Here is a 19,338-nt window from a genome sequence, read left to right as displayed (position 1 = left end):
CAAACGCCAAACAAGACAAACTTCACGTACAAAAAAATAACAGATTATATAAGTCGGCTTTCAAAGAAGCGAAGAAAAGGTACTATTCAGACAGAATTCAAAACGCTAAATGTGCAAATAAAGTATTCTATAAAATACTCAATGAATTTCAAAAACGAAATTGCCTAGAAGGAACTCATCCTGTTACTCAAGATTTCACAGACAAACTGGCAAATCATTACACGGACAAAGCAGACACGTTGGACTCGTACTTAAAACAGAAACAAAGCACCAGCACTAACCCTTACCCTTGTACAAAACAACTATCCAAGAATGCTCTAATCAAGCCTCTCCGTTCCTTCCAACGCATCTCACACGATGAATTTATGGACCTGGTCAAAGCAAGCAGGCCTGCCGGCAGCCCTTCTGACCCCTGTCCACCACAAACTTTCAAGACAATTCTTTTAACAACCTCTGCTGCCATTCCAGTAAGAAGAATCATCAACGATTCCTTAACTACTGGAATATTTCCAAAAGAACTCAAAAAGTCATACATACGCCCTTTACTAAAGAAAACAAACTTGGACCCGCTGAACCCTGGCAACTACAGACCCATTACAAATGGACATTTCCTGGGCAAACTGATAGAAAGAGCAGCCTTCGCCCAGATGTCACAATTCATTGAAGAGAATGACATATTTTCAGATTTCCAAACAGGATTCCGTCCAGGAAGAGGCACTGAATCTGCCCTCCTTGCCATCTGGGATGACCTAAAGAATACAGTTGACCGCAACGGGGTTGTTTCCCTACTCATCTTGGACCTCTCAGCTGCCTTTGACACGGTTGACCATGACACTCTGAAACAAAGACTTTATGAAGCTGGCATAGAGCGAACTGCTCTAGACTGGATCGCGTCCTACCTACGAAACAGAACTAATGTCATCCAAACCCAACCTTTCTCGTCCAAACAGTACTCCACAAAACCCTCAAGGTTCTATCATCTCGCCCATGCTTTTCAACATCTACATGAAGTCTTTACCAGTACTGATCAATAAATTTCACCTCACGTGCTACAACTATGCAGATGACACGCAAATACTCCTTCAACTGGAATGCCCCAAAGACATTGGAAAATCACCAATTGTCAGCTGTCTCAGAGCCGTGGATCAGTGGTTGACTTGAAGCCATCTCAAATTGAATGCTTCAAAAACTGAAATACTCGCGTGTGGCAATTGGAAAAATTACAAACCGCTTGCCGCATGGCCTGATGAACTGGGATCACTCCCTAAAGTATCGAAGGAAGTAAGAAACCTCGGAATAACCATGGACTCCAAGCTGTTGATGAATGTCCAAGTGGCTTAACTAGCAAGATCAAGCTTTCGTACTATAAAAACGCTGCGACGAATTTTCCCTCATTTGGTATTTCCACACAAGGTCCAAGCTACTGTCTCTCTTGTTCTATCCAAACTCGATTACGCCAATAGCCTCTACCATGGATCACTTTTAACGACCATGAAAAGACTACAACGGATTCAGAACTCGGCTGCCAGACTACTCTTGCATATCAAACCACTAGACCACATCTCCCCTGGCTTGAAAGCCCTGCATTGGTTACCGGTTACCAGAAGATCCACGTTCAAGCTGCTTTGTATTACCCACAAAGCAATCCATGGAATAGGACCACTCTTCATCAGGAATAAAATCACCAAACACATTCAACAAAGGAACCTCCGCTCTAAAGGAGCATCTCGCCTCAAAATCCCACCATACAAGAAAAAAACATGGGTGGCACATCCTTCTCTGTTCAAGCAGCCAAACTATGGAACCTTTTACCTCCAACATAAGATCCACCGACAACCACCTTATCTTCAGAAAACTACTCAAGATCTGGCTCTTCCCCACATAAGCACCATACGGAAACAGAAATTTACAGCATATCCCTCTGTATATAAGCATTTGATTTCACTATAGATATGCACCTATCTTTGTGTATTACTTTAGAAAACATGTAAAATAATTATGCTAAGAGAAAATAAAAAATAAAATAATAATAATAATATTCATCAATAAATAAAAATCATCTTCGGTCTACATGTACATACTTCCATTGTGCATCTATGTACCTTCCATGTACTTGGATCTGTGTGTCTGTTACTTTTCTCCTGAAAAAGCATATCCAATGCACTACCCTATTTCTCATCCTGTGCCTCGATCAATATATTTAATCTAAATATACGTACTTCCTTTATGAATCTATATACTTTCAATGTACTTATGGATCTATATATTTATAATTTTCTTCTAATTTAGCATTTCCAATGCACTAGCCTATTTCTCAGCCTATACTCGCTCAATATATCTTCTAGCCCAACCTTCTGACTCATCTCAAACTTCTTTCTACTACTCCTTCTAATGCACTACCCTATCTCTCATCCTATACATCTATCAATATATCCTCTACATCCACTCTCTCATTTATCCCAAACCCCATATCACTTCTATGATCGCCAAAATAACCCTTTCTAGACTCTCTCCTGCTCTACCCCTCCTTGCATCATCTGACATCTCTTTTTACTTCACCGATCCCCTAAAAAAAATCTTTCTAAACTCTCCCCTCTGACTCCTTACCTCCAAAACTCCTTTTTACTCATCCAAAAGCCTCTTCCTACTGCTAAGACCTAAAAAAATTAATTAAAAAAATAAAAATCCTTCACTCTTTTATCCCTCCACTATCCTTTTCAATCAAAATTAACATGTTCACTTCTCAAATTCCATATTCCATATTCAACTATACTAATATACTGCCCAAATAACTGAATAACATATCTACTACTCAAATTACTTCATATTTATACTATACTAATTTTCAACACTAATCCTTTATGACTTCCGGAGTGGCGTGCTATTCGCCAGAAAAGCGCTACAACACCCATCAGGGGTAACAAGTGCTATATGAATGCAAATCTTTCTTCCCCTTTTATCCCTCTGCTATCCTTCTCACTCCAAGTAACAGACTAATATCCACCACTGAAATTACCTCATACTTCACCTTATTAATTCACCACTAATCCTTTATAGGCTTCCTGAATAGCGTGCGTCAACAAGCGATAAATAAATACAAACCTTTTTCCTCCTCTATCCTTCTGCTATCATTCCAAATCCAAATAACTGACTAACCTATCCACCACTCAAAATGTGCTTGCATGTTTCACTATACTAATTCAACACTAATCCTCTATGGGTCCCGGAGTAGCGTGCTACCCGCCGAAAAAGTGCTTTGATGCCTCGTCAGGGGTAATAAGCGCTATATAAATGCAATTACAATGCAATACAAATATTCTAAACCCACAGTTTGTCAGAGGGGTAACCATACCAAACATACGTGACAACTATGGTAATCTGTGAGATTCCAGGTAACAAAAAACATATCTATATGCTTTAATATAGGAAAATAACAATCTACCATTGAATGCCTGTTGACTTTATAATATGATTTTCACAATCGATATGTCAGACTTGCTGCCTTTATCATATATTTTTATTCTAAACACTCATGGCTATGACCTTTATCATTGGCTTGTCACCATAAACATCTCAGATCTACTGTGTTGGTTCATAATCTTTCCCTCAAGGCAACCATAAGTTATACTGTAATAAAACTACAGCTTTTAACACAGTGTAATAACAAGCAACTTTTAAAAGCTCTTTCTCTTTAACACATGCTTTTCACAACAAGGAAGGCCTACTTGCATTGTTATAACTTTTCATTATAAACACATCACATTTATGGAACCTGACATTATTTTTCCCACTGGACTGATAATAAATCTACTCTTTACTAATGGCTTGACACTGTATGCAAGACAGGCCTATAGAAGTGCGCATAATTATCAAATATGCCACACTTGCCACAAAATCCATCATATAATTCATAATACATAGATTTAAACAAGAAAATATTTCCAGCCCAAACAAACTTCCTTAATTAAAAATTCTGCTCACAGAGGCAATGCTGTGCCAACCACTTTATGAAAGTTAACTGGCCACGTTCAACAGCTGATCGCTGAACTTAACCATTGAATGAGGTGGTCATGTTGCACATATATTTTAAACACTCTCATCTCATTGATAAGTGATATTTTTTTCTCCTGCTGGAAACAAAAGCCTTAGATACGTAAATGTAATTCAAATAGGCTTGATAAGATGCTTCCTTCTATCACTATTAAATGTGGGTTCACATCATGATCACTGTTCTCAAAACTGCTGTTATTTCTACAGGGCACTTGGACTTTAGAAGAATTACAATTATACTGCACCTCCCTTGGAATGTTCTTAAGTATTTTCCAGTGAGACATAACGAAACGTAGATTCCATTCTGTAGACCTGCTGTTTTTACTGGTAAGCACCACACAATTGCCACATAATTTGACTTTCCTTACTGCATCATTTAGTCAAATTTGGTGCATAATTTGGTCCTACCCTGCTACATAGTTCCAGTAGATCTGATTGCAATGCACATTTAAATCTGTTGTAAAAGAGATGGATGATATGGACTGAAATTCTATTTTCAAAAATATGGATAGTAAAGCCGATAAATATTATAAGCATTGTATTGTTATTTATAAAGCGGTTACTGTCCCTGATAAGTCCATGAAGTGTATTTATGGGTGCGTAGCATGCTACTCCACGGGCACTCGCTGTTGGTAGCTATTTCAGGTTCTGTGAAAAGATTTAAGCCCTTATTAACAGTTTGGTGGATGGGATACTCCACCACAATCGTGATGGATGTTGCATCCTTGTTGCATCTTCTTTGTTATCTTTATAGTGGTTACTGCCCCTGATGAGTCAACAAAGAGCTGTTGAGGATGCTTAGCATGCCACTCTGTGGGAGCTCACAGTTGGTAGCTATTTCAGGTTCTGCAAAAAGATTTAGGGCCTTATTTAGAGCTTGCTAGATGGGACATTTTCGTCAGATTTTTCCTGGCAAAACTTGTCTGGGGAACAATGCGGGTATAGTTAATTAACTCAAGTAGTAATTATCCCATAGAAAAATTGCCATGTGTGTTAATTACCTCATACATGGAAATTTACCTCACACAGTGGAAGGAGGTTCATAGTGAAAGAAAGTTTAGCAAGTTTGAAACCATACTGTAAAAGTCCAAAAAGTTCCAAAATAAAGTTTCTTTAGAGAATAAAAGTCTGTTAAACTATACATCCAATTACACAACATTAAAAATACAAAATATAAAATTGTAAAATAAGACTGTACTTTTTTACAGGGATTAAAAAGCGGCCAAAATCATTTGAACATCAAAAAGGTGTATATTGCTCAGCAAAGTCATAACTGCTACTGGAGACAAACCATATTTTATAAATAACAGCTTTAGAAATTTCCTACACAGAACTATGCATGACAGGCAGTCTATCAATATGTGAGAGAGTGTGCATTTACAAATAAAAGACCTAAATGTTCCCATTCATTAGCCTTGATTCTTGCCTCACCTTCACATTTCAAAAAACTGTATAAATGTCTTACAGAAATGTGGACACCTCATATTTCAGTGTACGATCAATGTCAATTAATATAATGGAAGACCTCCTCTTGCGCCAGATAATTTATTGTGAAATAGATTGGAGTTTAAAGACAAGATAGTTCTGAAGGAAATGTGTTTAAGGGACACTTTCAAAGCCTTTTGGCAGCAAAAGGGTCCTTTCCATGATCTTACTTGTATTAATTAATCTTAACAATTCCGTTCACTTACTTGTCCCTCTTTCAAACATAACTGAGCGAGTTTTGTTTGGTCTTCATGGGGTAACACATTACAATATCTTAAAATACATATTACGCCATATCTGTCTAGTAAGTAAAATCTATTATCATCTCAAAGCCAGGATCTTGGGGAGAAGAATTAAAATATCTATTTCTCAATTGTTTCCAAAGAAACCCTGCTATCACATGCCAATAGTCCAGCACCATTAAGAGCAAGTGGTGGAATTTTGCATTTTAAAAACAAATAAAATAATAGACAATGATAAGCACATATATTCAAAATTACACTTTAATGAGGTCCCTTAAAAGATAATAAATTGCTCCACTGTATGTTTAAAGTGCACTTCTGAATTTAGTGTACTTTTGAAAGTTATTATTGTCTATTTGTATGAATTTGCACTCGCTATGTGGTTTGCAGGGTGATAGCAGCTGTACTTCCCATGATTCTTGATGATACCTAGATTTTGGTTTACAAGAAAATTGCCTTTCTTACGTCGGACGTTATCCAAGACCTTCTCATTTTACTAAAATGATATGCATAATTAATATATTTATTTTAGGGGGTTACGGACAGTGCTCTTTAACCACTGGTTTGTTATTGTGTCATTCATATATTTCTTCCACCCACTACAGCAAACATCATGAAATAATGGGGCAGCACACTTCAGCCATTGGCTAACTTCACTGTGGGCGAAGGCATTCTGCCCTTTAATAAAAAGCACATGCACATATAAAGTAAGTGCCAGGGACTATTATGGCTATGTTTGCTTTTTGAGACCCAAAACATATTTTTGCTTTTATCCAACTATTGTTAGGTGTATGGGGGCCTGGAAGCTACCCCACAAGAAGGTTTTGCAGAAGCCATAAAAAATCCAAGCACTATCAAAGTGAAAAAGGTGGCAGCCAACTCTAGACCTTGAGCTGCCCTTAACACAGCTCAGACATTGTTGTTCAATTACTGTATGACAGCAAAGTATTAGTAATAAAGAATTGTTTCTGCATCATTTATTTTGAGTAGTAAAAATGCATTCATGATGTTAGCCCCAGTAAAGGACACCAATCACAGCCCTTCTTTAATTTGTCCAGCCAGAGCACAGCTACAGCAAGGCTTAGAATGCACGAAGCACACAACATTGTGTGCACCAGCTATCAGCTAACTGTGCAAAAAGCTGTCTGGCATTTTTCATAATAATGTGGAGTTCATTCTAAAAGACATAAGTAGAGACAATTTGCATGAGCAAGGGAAAACCTTAAAGCTGAGGTTCCACCTTCTAATTTATTGGATTTAACTCTAAAAGATATAAATAGAGAGAGTTTGCATGGGCAAGGGGAACCCCTTAAAACTATGGTTCCACACTATAACTTATCCGACTCTCCACTGTGGCCTTGCAGCAGGAAGGAATCTGTGGCAAGCTGGCCAAAATAGACTTGTTAAGTGAGGAAGAATTCAATATGAAAGCCATGTCAAATTTATACGACTCACTACTAGATACCATACCCCATAAGATCTGAAAAGAAGGGGTGAATTAACTATTTCTAGACCTATGAAAAATCTGTAATCAATCATTAGTCACAGGGTCGGTACTTTCTGCTTGGAAGAAAGCATTAGTCACACCATTACTGAAGAAACTGCAAGCTGATGTACAGGATCTTTGTAACTTCCGGCCAATCTCTCAGTTCCCATATCCGGTCAAGATCGTAGAAAAACATGGGAGTAAAATACTGGCAGATTTCTTAGAATCTAACAAACTACTTGAACCAGAACAGATGGGCTTTGGACCAGCCCATGGCACTGAATCAGCCTTAATCAAGGCAGCAGACGTGTGGATGTTGAGGGCTGACAGTGGACAGACTGCAGTTCTGATTTTCCTAGATCTGTCAGCGGCGTTCGACACCATCAACCACTAGAAGGCACTTTCTTAAAGGGGATTGAATCTTACCCATTAGAGAGATGTCAAGCAATCTCTCTTCTGCCTTTTAGACCAGAATTTAAAGAACTCTTGCATGGAGTACCACAGGGCTCCTTTATAAACTATGCACATGGCACCCAATTAATAATATCTCTGGATAATGATGACCCTAGCCAGTTAGATGAATTCCATGTTTGCCTAACAGAGATGGCAGATTGGCTCAGCAATAATACATTAAAATGTAACCAAAGTAAACCAGAGTTCCTGTGCTGTTCCCTCAGTAAAGTACCACGCCAACTTCCAAACAACTTCTGGCCATGGACAAATGGCACAGACTTAATTGCAGATGAATTAGTGCGAAATCTAGGAGTCCAAATTAACACGAAACTCTCCATGGAAGTTCATTTCAATAGGACAGTAGCCACATACCATGACCTTAGGTGGAATTTGAGAAAAAGTGGGTTTTTTTACTTCCACAGTCAGTAAAAAATATGGTTGTATAGAGTGCAATACTAAGTAGGATTGACTACTGTAATGCCCTCTTACTGGGAATTCCAGATTATCTGCTTAATAAACTTCATACAATAAAAGTAGTGGCGGCCAAAGGAGCACTTAATAAATCAAGGTTTGATTCTGCAAACAATACCGTGAAAGAACTCCACTGGCTGCCAGTGAAAGAGACAGGTAGTTTTAAAGCCATGTGCATAGTCCGCAAAGTCTTAAATGGCTCAGGGCCAAGACTCCTACAGGATACATTCACCTATTAAAAACCTGTGAGGTGGTTGAGATCATCTACAGCTAACTTTGCTTTTTTACTCAGGTTTAAGAAAACTAGGGTAGTAGGGGAAGCCTTTCAAGTCAAGGCAGCAAAACTCTTAAATAATCTACCTAACCTCCCTCAGAACAAATGGAAATGTATTAAGTGAAGAGCCTAAAACCTGGCTCTTTCCTAAATAAGTTAGGCTGTTGCCCGCCTCCTTTTAAAATAATAATATTTGTGCCCCTCCCCTTAGTCTTACTGTTGATAGCTAATGGTGACAAGATGACTGCCAGGTGAATGTAGCGCTTTAAAAATTATTAACAATAATTTTTCAAAATCCCATTGCAGCAGCTCCCACTAACACATGGGTATGTTTCATATTGGGACCTCAATCAATTGAAAGAGGTGGGTCTGCATACTGTGGGTGACTTGTTCCAAAACACGACACCTATTCCGTTTCACAGCTTAGAATCCAAGAAGTGACTCCCTGGGGGGCAAATCCTGCTGCATACACAAATATTGTGCAAAATTCGACAAGTATGGGGGTGGAGGACACGGAACCCCTGACACATGCACTGTTTCAGGTACCGTACACAGTGGGGGAGGGACATAGATTATTATCTTGGCTCTCCGAAGTATACCTTCACTGCACCGCGCTGTCACTGCAACCACTGAGACAAATTTGAGGACCCAGCAGGCCATGTTTAATGACAAAAAATGGCAAAGGGCCCTGGTATACCCCCAAAATATCTCACGTAACCCATGATTCAAATACATCCATTTCTGTATATTGCATAGAGCTTACCTCTCCCCTTACAGACTGAATCAGATATTCCCCTCAGCTAAAGCCTGATGCACTAGATGTGAGATTGACGAAGCAGACATCCACCACATGATATGGAATTGTCCTTGCCATACTGGCTTACTGGAGGGCCGTAATAACCACTATGGAGTACACAGTGGGCATAACTGAAGTGGGCACATTTGAGATTGTAATACTAGGCACGTACAGGTGAAATCGAACATAAAAGAGGTCACATTATTCAAGGACTTAGCGGTACCCATTGCGAAACGGAACATCACTAAATGCTGGAGGTTGCAGGCCTCCACATCGGTGGAGGCTTAGAGTAAGGATGTCCTACATTGGGCCGAAATGGAAACAAGAGCACTACTTCAAAATGAACGCTGAATCGCTAACAACTCCATTAAAAAAAAAACTATCTCCACCAGTTGGGAAGTATTGGTCTTCAAATTTCAAACATCTCAGAAAGATGACTTGAGACTCCACTGAAATCACAATTTCATGGCCCTGATATAGGGCCTCCAGATCGTTTCCACCTGCATACTCCCGGAGCGCCTATCACCATATGCATAATCGAACACCACAAGGGTGCCACCTATTAAGCAGCTCCCACAATATTCCACAATCCACTGCAATCGCCGCCATAAATTGGGAACTCAACTCAAGAGGTGCTTCTGTAGGACTCCCCTGACTGATTGAATGACTAGATGTACTTGTAGCCTCCTATCTGTAATGAATTCCAGTGCAGATCTTGGTGGGTGGGACATTTACAGGATGTTGTGTATGAGGAGTTTTTGTACTAGAATTTATCAACATACACAATGTTTCATGTGTTGAAGCATTTTATAGTAGTACCCTGAACATCCTGATGCCTAAAGTGGGCCAACTAAACCCATTGTTATACTTGAAGTAAACAATAACATTTTGTTCACAAAAAAATGATGCATTCAAGAAAGCATATTAACAGAAATATTCATATATGATACACACATATGGATATGAAAAGATCGCACAGATTGTTCAGGATTGGCAGTCCTAACATACATTAAGATATTTATAAATTATGCACTTCATTCAAATAAACAATTTATGCTTGTAGCAGGTTTGTGGTCAAATACCATTTATCATACCTTTTCATGTCTTTGCATTTTTAACCATTATTTAATTTTAAAATGGGACTTCCAGTTTTGCTTTTATAGGAATCAGCCTACATGCTCCAGCATGCAAAGTAATGCTGGCTAACAGGCCAGAACTGGCTACGGGTGTCACACATTAGATGGCTATGCTTAAAGCAGTATACCGACTTTCTATCAATGTATTATTCCAAATTTTGGGAACATTAATACAGGGTTGCTAACTGCCCACTTGCCACCGGGAGCAACTTCAGTCAGCCCTGATTGGGCCGATTCCGATGGCAGTCCGACCGCAACCGATGGCTCGTCGGTTGTGCTCCGACCGCAATCTTCTGCTGCGATCCGACCGACGCATTACAATGTGTGCATCGGATGCAGCAGGTGGAAGGACCCTCTAACACTTTCGGACGGGCTCAAGGAGCCTGTCAGTGCATCGGAAATCCATCATAATCCCTTAATGACGGTGATCTGCCGTCAGGATTATGATGTTGGTTTCCGACAGACATTCCATGTAGGCCTTTCCGACATGGAAAGGCTGTCGGAAAATGTAATTGAGGGTCCCTAGCAGGGGCCCCTTCTGTCCTGGCCCTCTGCTCTGGGGCCTGGAGCGCATCTGTGGTGCCCCCCTAAACATCCCTACACCTCAAGGTGCCTGCCACACGGTGCAGGGATGTTTGAAAACATAATTTTTTCAATGGAAGCTTGTGCTGCAGCCCATTTCTGCCCAACGAACATGCTTCCATTGAAAAATTGATGTTTCAAACCGCTGCATCCAAATACTTCAGTTGGATCCGCCAACCTAAGGTCGGGTGGTACCAATCCACACGTCCGCCCGACATCGCAATAAGCCCCTAAAAGTGTTGGATGGAATGCTTGAATTAATCTTTGATTGGGAACAAAAGGGGTTAGGTCCTGTATGTGGTGAGGGCTAGACCTAATATCAATAGTGAACAACACAAAGTACCCAAACCACAGTGACTCAATACATTTTTTTGATACAGGGTAAGAAACCAATTTATTGTCGCTTCCCTAGACACCATTATTTTGTGTCAATCATTTTGTATTTTTTATATTTTCAAAGAATTGCTGACTGAAAAAGACATTGATTGCAAATATTTACAAGGCTAAAACAACTTTAACAAACATTAAAGGCAAACACTATTTACACATTTAGAAACCATTATGTCACACATTAGAAAGTATTCTCACATCAGACATTAAATAAAACAATTATTGAAAAAATAATACAAACATTTTTATCACAAACAACAAAAAAATTGCAAACACTGAATGAGAGAAACTAGGAGTTGGGAGGATCGAATATAAGTAATTAAATGACTTATATATATTTTAATGCTGGACCAGCCGGTCCTAGCTTTTGTACAACAATGATACTTTGTATCTCCCAAACAACAATGCTGACGCGTTTCTAAACCAGACTGGAGTCAGTGGTCTGTCATCAGGGCTGTATGTGTCTTGTATCTGTAGGATACAAAAGCAATGTTTGCTTAGTCTAGTGTGTGGGATCCTTATTACCATGAAGTAGCTATAATGACGGTGTGCGCTACATACCAAGGCTGCTCAATGTTGAATTTCAGAGGGGGTCTTTTGGAGGTCCGTTTAAATGAATAGCGTGGCCGAACAGAGAAGCCTAGAAAGATTTTAAGGATGTTTTTTAATTACATGATTGATTCATTCATTATGCTAGTGGCTGAGTCAGTTTGGGGAAGTGAAAGCGTACCTTTTACTTTGGGTAGTGCGGAGTGCTGGCAGGATCCATTAGGAGCGGCGTAAACATCAATTTGGATTCTGAGATATGGGAGAGATTGACATTCAGAGGCTTGGCGGCGTGCAAATGGTCTTTCACACTTGCTTGGACAATTCAAAGAAAGGTTGCCTACCTTGATTTGATCTCTCGTTTGCGCATGAAAGGGGTTGTTAATTTCAGCGTTCTAAAGGGAAAAACAAAGCGCGATCTTAGTGGGATGTTCTTGCTAGTTCAGCGCTAGGCGAGCGCGTGTTAGTGCAGATGGGGCAAATACCTGTAGCTGGAGCTGCTGCTCTTTGCTGCTGGATTCGAATTTCTCTCAATAAAGATGGCCGCCGCCACTTCCTGTTTGTTATATATGCAAAAACAGTGCTGATGCATTATGGGACATGTAGTCCCATAAATCGCAATTACTGAAAAAAAATGTTTGTTATTGTCAGAAAAATCATGAGTGGGTGCTGGGCCTATTATCGTCAACACCTTATCGTAGTTTAGAAGTAATGGGTACATCACTCCCAAATATTTGATGTATTGTTTGTTTTAAAGCAAAGAATGACTCTGCTAGGATGTGCTAGCGTTTTGGGTGGCTTCTCGGGGCCAGGGACCTATTCTCATGAGATAGAGGACAAAGACCAGCGGGCAAACCAGGGATGTCTAACTGGTGCAAATCAGGACAGATGTAATTAGATATGCGCTATCTCAGACAGGTTATTCAAACCAGTCTGTGCACTGTTAAATTTTAAAATCAGATACGCTTCTTTTTGTAACAGAACGCGCTCAACGTCGTGGCATTTTGACCCCTAAACATGGGAACACAAGCAACCCACACATGTTTCTCCCTTGAAGGGCCTCATCAGTGAGGTGCAGGTTGCATCTCATGCCACAGTGAAGTAAATAACAATGGAATGGAATGGAATTCTCCAAAAGAAACACAGCGGTGCTTATTAGTTCAAGCAAACCATTCATCACAGGATGTTTTTCTGATCAATGAGTCTTTCTTAAGCGACGCCATCTTGTCCTGATGTTGTCCCATACCTTGTTGTACTTAGGGATACAAACTGCACTGACACTGGAAAAAAGATGACAACTGGGCGTGTTAAAGTTCCTGCCTACAGGTCTATCGTCTAGTAGTTCTAAATAGATAGCCCTTGTTACGGTGGGACCAAAGGTGGTCCACCCAAGGCAGATGTCGCTCAGTCATAGCACGCGATACAAAAGGGGATGATGGACGGAGCGTTTAAGCAATTCAAACACTCACCCCCAGTCAACTGATATGGGTTTAATCCATCACCATTCTTTAGCTCACTCAGCCACCCCAGTTCAGACATGGCCATATGCAAATCAGTCTGACCCTGTGCCTCATGGGAACAGTCCAGCCCGAACTTCCAAGCCATGTCTTCCCTGGACCGGAAACAAGCATCCTGGGACCGGTTTCCGATTCATAATCCTCACCAGGGAAGGCATGGCTTGGCAGTTCGGTCTGGACTGTTCCCATGAGGCACAGGGTCAGACTGATTTGCATATGGCCATGTCTGAACTGGGGTGGCAGAGTGGGCTAAAGAACGGTGAAGGATTAAACCCAGATCTGTTGACTGGGTGTGAGTGTTTGATTGGTTCAGATGCTCCGTCCATCACCACCCCCTTTTGTACCACTTTGTTCGCCATAAGTTGCAGGGTATGCTCAGACGTGAGTCCCTTGCTCACTTTGCCACTGGATTCAAGCAAGCCGGGCTGAAGACGGCTGAAATGCCAGAAACCGGTCCTCGGAAGCTTGTTTCCGGTCCAGGGAAGGCATGGCTTGGCAGTTGGGGCTGGACTGTTCCCATGAGGTACAGGGTCAGACTGATTTGCATATGGCCATGTCTGAACTGGGGTGGCAGAGTGGGCTAAAGAACGGTGATGGATTAAACCCAGATCTGTTGACTGGGTGTGAGTGTTTGATTGGTTCAGATGCTTCGTCCATCACCACCCCCTTTTGTACCACTTTGTTTGCCATAAATTGGCAGGGTATGCTCAGACTTGAGTCCCTTGCTCACTTTGCCACTGGATTCAAGCAAGCCGGGCTGAAGATGGCTGAAATGCCAGAAACCGGTCCTCGGAAGCTTGTTTCCAGTCCAGGGAAGGCATGGCTTGGCAGTTCGGGCTGGACTGTTCCCATGAGGCACAGGGTCAGACTGATTTGCATATGGATATGTCTGAACTGGGGTGGCAGAGTCGGCTAAAGAACGGTGATGGATTAAACCCAGATCTGTTGACTGGATGTGAGTGTTTGATTGGTTCAGATGCTCCGTCCATCACCACCCCCTTTTGTACCACTTTGTTCGCTATTAGTTAGCAGGGTATGCTCAGACGTGAGTCCCTTGTTCACTTTGCCACTGGATTCAAGCAAGCCGGGCTGAAGACGGCTGAAATGCCAGAAACCGGTCCTCTGAAGCTTGTTTCCGGTCCAGGGAAGGCATGGCTTGGCAGTTCGGGCTGGACTGTTCCCATGAGGCACAGGGTCAGACTGATTTGCATATGGCCATGTCTGAATGGCTTGGCAGTTCGGGCTGGACTGTTCCCATGAGGCACAGGGTCAGACTGATTTGCATATGGCCATGTCTGAACTGGGGTGTCAGAGTGGGCTAAAGAACGGTGATGGATTAAACCCAGATCTGTTGACTGGGTGTGAGTGTTTGATTGGTTCAGATGCTCCGTCCATCACCACCCCCTTTTGTACCGCTCAGTCATAGCACAGTGAGGAAATATATGACGAAATAAAATAATACACAGGGCAATAACTGGGTTTATGATTAATGTATGCATTCTACACATCACATTTTCGTTCTTCTGTATTTATCTAAAGAACATGTAAGTACTGGAAGCTGTATGGACATATGTTTGAGAAAAGTATCTATACAGTTGCAGAAACTGTAGACTGGCCCAAAACACAAGTGTTTGCTGAGGCTCCTGAAGGCTTGGGGTTGATAACCTTGAAACTGCCTATTTGCCTAGCTGCCCCGTCTTACGGTTGACACCAATGGTGTGTTGCATCGTGGGACTTGAGGTTTCATGTTTAATAACGGAAATATTGGAATAGACTCAAAAGCCATATCATACAAAATGCTGTAGGCTAAAAACCCGGTCCCTGTGTGAACGTGAAATGGAGGTCCCTTGGCAGCTGCGTTTCTCGGGGTCATGTGTCTGTAAATTAATTATTATTTTGACCCGTTGTGCACTGGGTGTTTGTCAATGGGTGTAAAGTGTGCAGTTCTCAAAAACAGAACCTCTAGCCTTTGAGTACCTCCCAACAAAAGCTTCCGGTCTGCTAAACACATTGGCACCTTGTTCGACACAACTGCTGCTTCTTGTTTCGGCTCCTCACCCCTTATACCGCCCCATTCAGCGTTGGGGGCTCGACTTAATTTCATTACCGACCGCGCAGTATCTGTAAGCTGTCTCATTGAAGGCCTGCGTTTGATCCGGGTCGGTTTCCTTAAAAAAGTAAATGAACCGTCAGAGACTTTTCTCCACTAGAGTAGAGACTTTGAAAAAATGTTTAGCCAGATAATTTATCTGCTTTAATTACTCTTTAATCCCTCTGATCGGCCTGGCGTGCAGGCCTAAATCCCCTCTGAATGGGGGCAGTCGGTGTGACATTCCCCGGGGGCCCAAAGGGTCCCTCATCCCCCTCTTCGTCAAAGCTGGTCTTCTACACACCAAGGCCTACCCAGGCAAGGCGGTGTGTGTGTCAGCCCACTGACTCCCCAACATAGCTAAAGAGCCGCTATAGCCTTGTCAATTTATCTGCAGCGGCCTCCGGTTCAGATTAAACCAAGCAAACCCGTCAGGCTTGGCCAGTTCAGTTTTTCTCCCAGAAGCCTTTGCGAGCACAGCAATATCAAAGATGTTGCCGAAACCTAGCTACGCGCTCCTTTTCCTCTCTCCACAGCTCCCTGCAGCTGGGGGAGTTCATCCCCAGCTAAAAGGCCACCCATTGGTCGTGCCTTTAATGCCGTTGTGTGGAATAATGGGATTATATGCGTTTAAGGCTGATTGGATTTTTTTAAATTAAGGGGCTCTGCCCTGCTGCCTCTCTGTGGCGGGTACCTTGTTCATTTAGGGTCTTTAGGCAGATGAGTTCGGTGGGCGTTGGTTGAAGGCCCGGGTCCTTTTGGAGACCTCGAGGTAAATGTGAATGCTCCTCGCGAAGGGCGTTTAATATAACCCACACACGCCCGTTTTCCACTTTTTGTTCTACTTGTAAATGATATCCCTTTTCAACGTTGTTGCTCTGTTTGCTAAGACTTGTACCTGCTGGTTTAATTTGAGCATCAGCGTGCTGCGAGCCAGAAATTAGAAATGCCTCGACGAGGGAGGGGGGTGTCAATCATGCATTGTGTGCTAGACTACGGCGTTTACAACAAAACACGGGGTTGGGCGCCACCCGCACCCATCCTCCACTTTAAACAAACAGGCTGGGATTGTTTACGCAATTTGCGTAAAACGGTATAAACACATTTCCAAGGCGCCTAAAAACAGCTTGTGTTTTCTCGCAGTCGTCATAAGAACGGTCCACGCATTCTAATGTGTTAAACGGAAAGATTACGGTTCACATAACTCCGGCATGAGTTATGTGCAATTTAAGACTATAGCAACAGCATATATAATACAGCGCAACAGCAGCTGTTACTGTTACCCAGTTCACCAGATGACTCTGTGCCACAGCAGGGCATGTCTCCATTAAAATATATGCAAAACGGGGCATTGTGGGACTTGCTGTCCTAGTGTGTTTCGATTGAAGCAATTTGACAATGAATTCTAAAAGAAAGGCCCTGGAAAAAAACATGCACTCTCTCCTCCCCATCATTTACTACAGCTCTTTTTTTTAATCGATTTCTGTAGACTAAAGGGCTAAATTAGCCCTCCCCGATCCGAAATTCAGATTTTCTCGGTGGCGCCGCACTCAAATATTAACAGTCATAGAACAACCCACCGAGCTACAGATAGATAAAAAGGCATCTTCACGACTGGCTGCGTGGGGCGGCTGCATGTTTATTCTATTTCAGAATAAGATTTCGGAACGAAAACAATATGGTCCTTTCAATCTGTTTAATTTATATTCTGGATGCTCTCTTAAATTGAATACTTTGATCTGATAGCAGCGCGGATTTAAGTGCCTGGTATTACGTTTGCCACTAAGTGAGCCCAGCATCGGGGAGCGCACAGTTGATAGTGTTTGCAGAGAGGGTTCAAAGTTTGCTGAATTGGGACGAAAAAGAAAAAAATGTGCTGTACAACGGGCGCGCTATATTTCAAGGAGGCACTTTTTATTTTTTTTCGCCGCTTCGCACCACTCACATTAGCATTGAAAACCGCTCCGCACACGAAAACCCTTGAATTGTTGCCAAGTCTGATCCGAAAAGGAAGTGCCCGCATCCCATAATGGTAGGACCCCTAAATCCAATCGGATTAACTCTGGTGGGGGCGGTGAGGGGACTCTGGATTGGAAGTAAACAAATGTGTGCAGGCAGGCTGGCACACATCTGCTGTGCCTTGGCAGAAATGCCAGTTACACAAGGTCTGTACTGCATTATCAAGGAACACATTATACGGGAATTCGGGAATGTTCATGATGTCTAACTGTGTTCGCTCCTTTTAATTGGTAATTTAAGTTGGCGAGTTCGACCGAAAGTTATGTTGTTTGTACGCTAGGTAAACATAGCTGACAAGTGATGACCCCATGCCAAAGTACATAATCTGCCCGTTATTTTTTTTCAGGTATGTGTTAAAAGAACAACAAACCAAATACAGGGTCATGAGCATCTTCCTTTGGATATGTCAGTCAGATCCATAAATGCATTAACACTTTTTATATTTAAATGACATACCCGCGCTATTTTACAGAAGCCAATCAAGGGCCAACATCGGAAGTAAAAGTTGGAAAAATGTCCACCTTTGAGTTTATGGCCGTTGCGCGAATCACCTTTTCCCCTGATGTCAAATGTGGTATTTGCAGGTCAGCCGCTATACACAGTTAATCGAATAAATAGTCAGGACCCCCACCCCCCGCGCCGAGAATCGAGATTCTTTCCTAAACGTTTTGCTGCCCCTCCCCCACCGCCGTGTTGTGTGTGGGGAGGGGTGGGGGCAGAACCACTGACGGGCCCTCCAGTCCCCCAGGAGAGCCCCGCCATTAGTAGCAGGTAGTTGAATCTAAATATTCTTGATGAAAGGAGACAGCTGGGCAAAATTTATGCAAATGGCATGACGTTATTATTAAAAAAAAAACTACACGGGGACGAAGGAGCTGCAAATTACTGTGGCTGGGAGAAGCAGACAGCAGAACCTCACACGCCAGGCATAAAAAAAGACAACGTGGGGGAAAGATAATCGCCGCAATCTATCTCTTTCTCTTTCTTCCCCCCACACACCTTGTTTACAAAACAGCCAGGTTAAAAATAGCTTCGGGATGTAGTAATTAATGTCTATTTCAGTTGTAGCACCCTGCATCTATTTCTGCAAATAATAAATTAAGTTTATATAAATATATAAAAGCCCCCCAGCACCTGCGCGGGCATCGACCAGGGATCTGCCGCCTGCAGGGCTCGACCGAGGACTGTCGTGAAACACAAACACCACACTGGCACAGTTCATGCCAAAATGCGAAACCCATCGATAATCAGGGGCGCTCGTTTAACTGAATTCTGGCTACGGGAAACCTATCTACCTACCTACCTGCCTGTCTGTCTGTCTGTCTGTCTGTATATATATCTAGCTAGAGGGATCTCTGGGGTCTAGCACCGGTAATCAAAAAGCCCGGTAAGCTGAATGGCATGTTCCAGAAGACGTGGCTGTAGCAACACATCATCTGCCTAAACAATTGATTAAACCACTTATACATGTGTATAGGTGTCTTTGTATTCTTTTGCCCAACCACCAAACCCTCGAAATTTCCAGACTAACATTGGTGAGAATTATTTTGGGGGAAATTTACTAAAGTGTCCCCAATGTAGCCCAGCAGCCAAAAATTCTGCTTTGAGTGACAGGGAGGGAGCAGCAGAGCATCACATCTATGGAGATATGGCTCTCGCCTTCCCTCTCCCTAGCACTGGTGTAGAATGTTGCCACTGTGCGCCGTGCACACACATTTGCACCATAGAGCAAGGTTGTGTGCGAGGGTCTACTATAGGTTTGGCACTTGAAGGATTCTCTTCCATTGCAACATGCTAGGAGC

The sequence above is a fragment of the Lissotriton vulgaris genome, chromosome 10 (assembly GCF_964263255.1).
Source record: "Lissotriton vulgaris chromosome 10, aLisVul1.2, whole genome shotgun sequence".
In the NCBI taxonomy this organism is placed as follows: Eukaryota; Metazoa; Chordata; class Amphibia; order Caudata; family Salamandridae; genus Lissotriton; species Lissotriton vulgaris.
Note: the sequence above shows the minus strand (reverse complement) of the source record.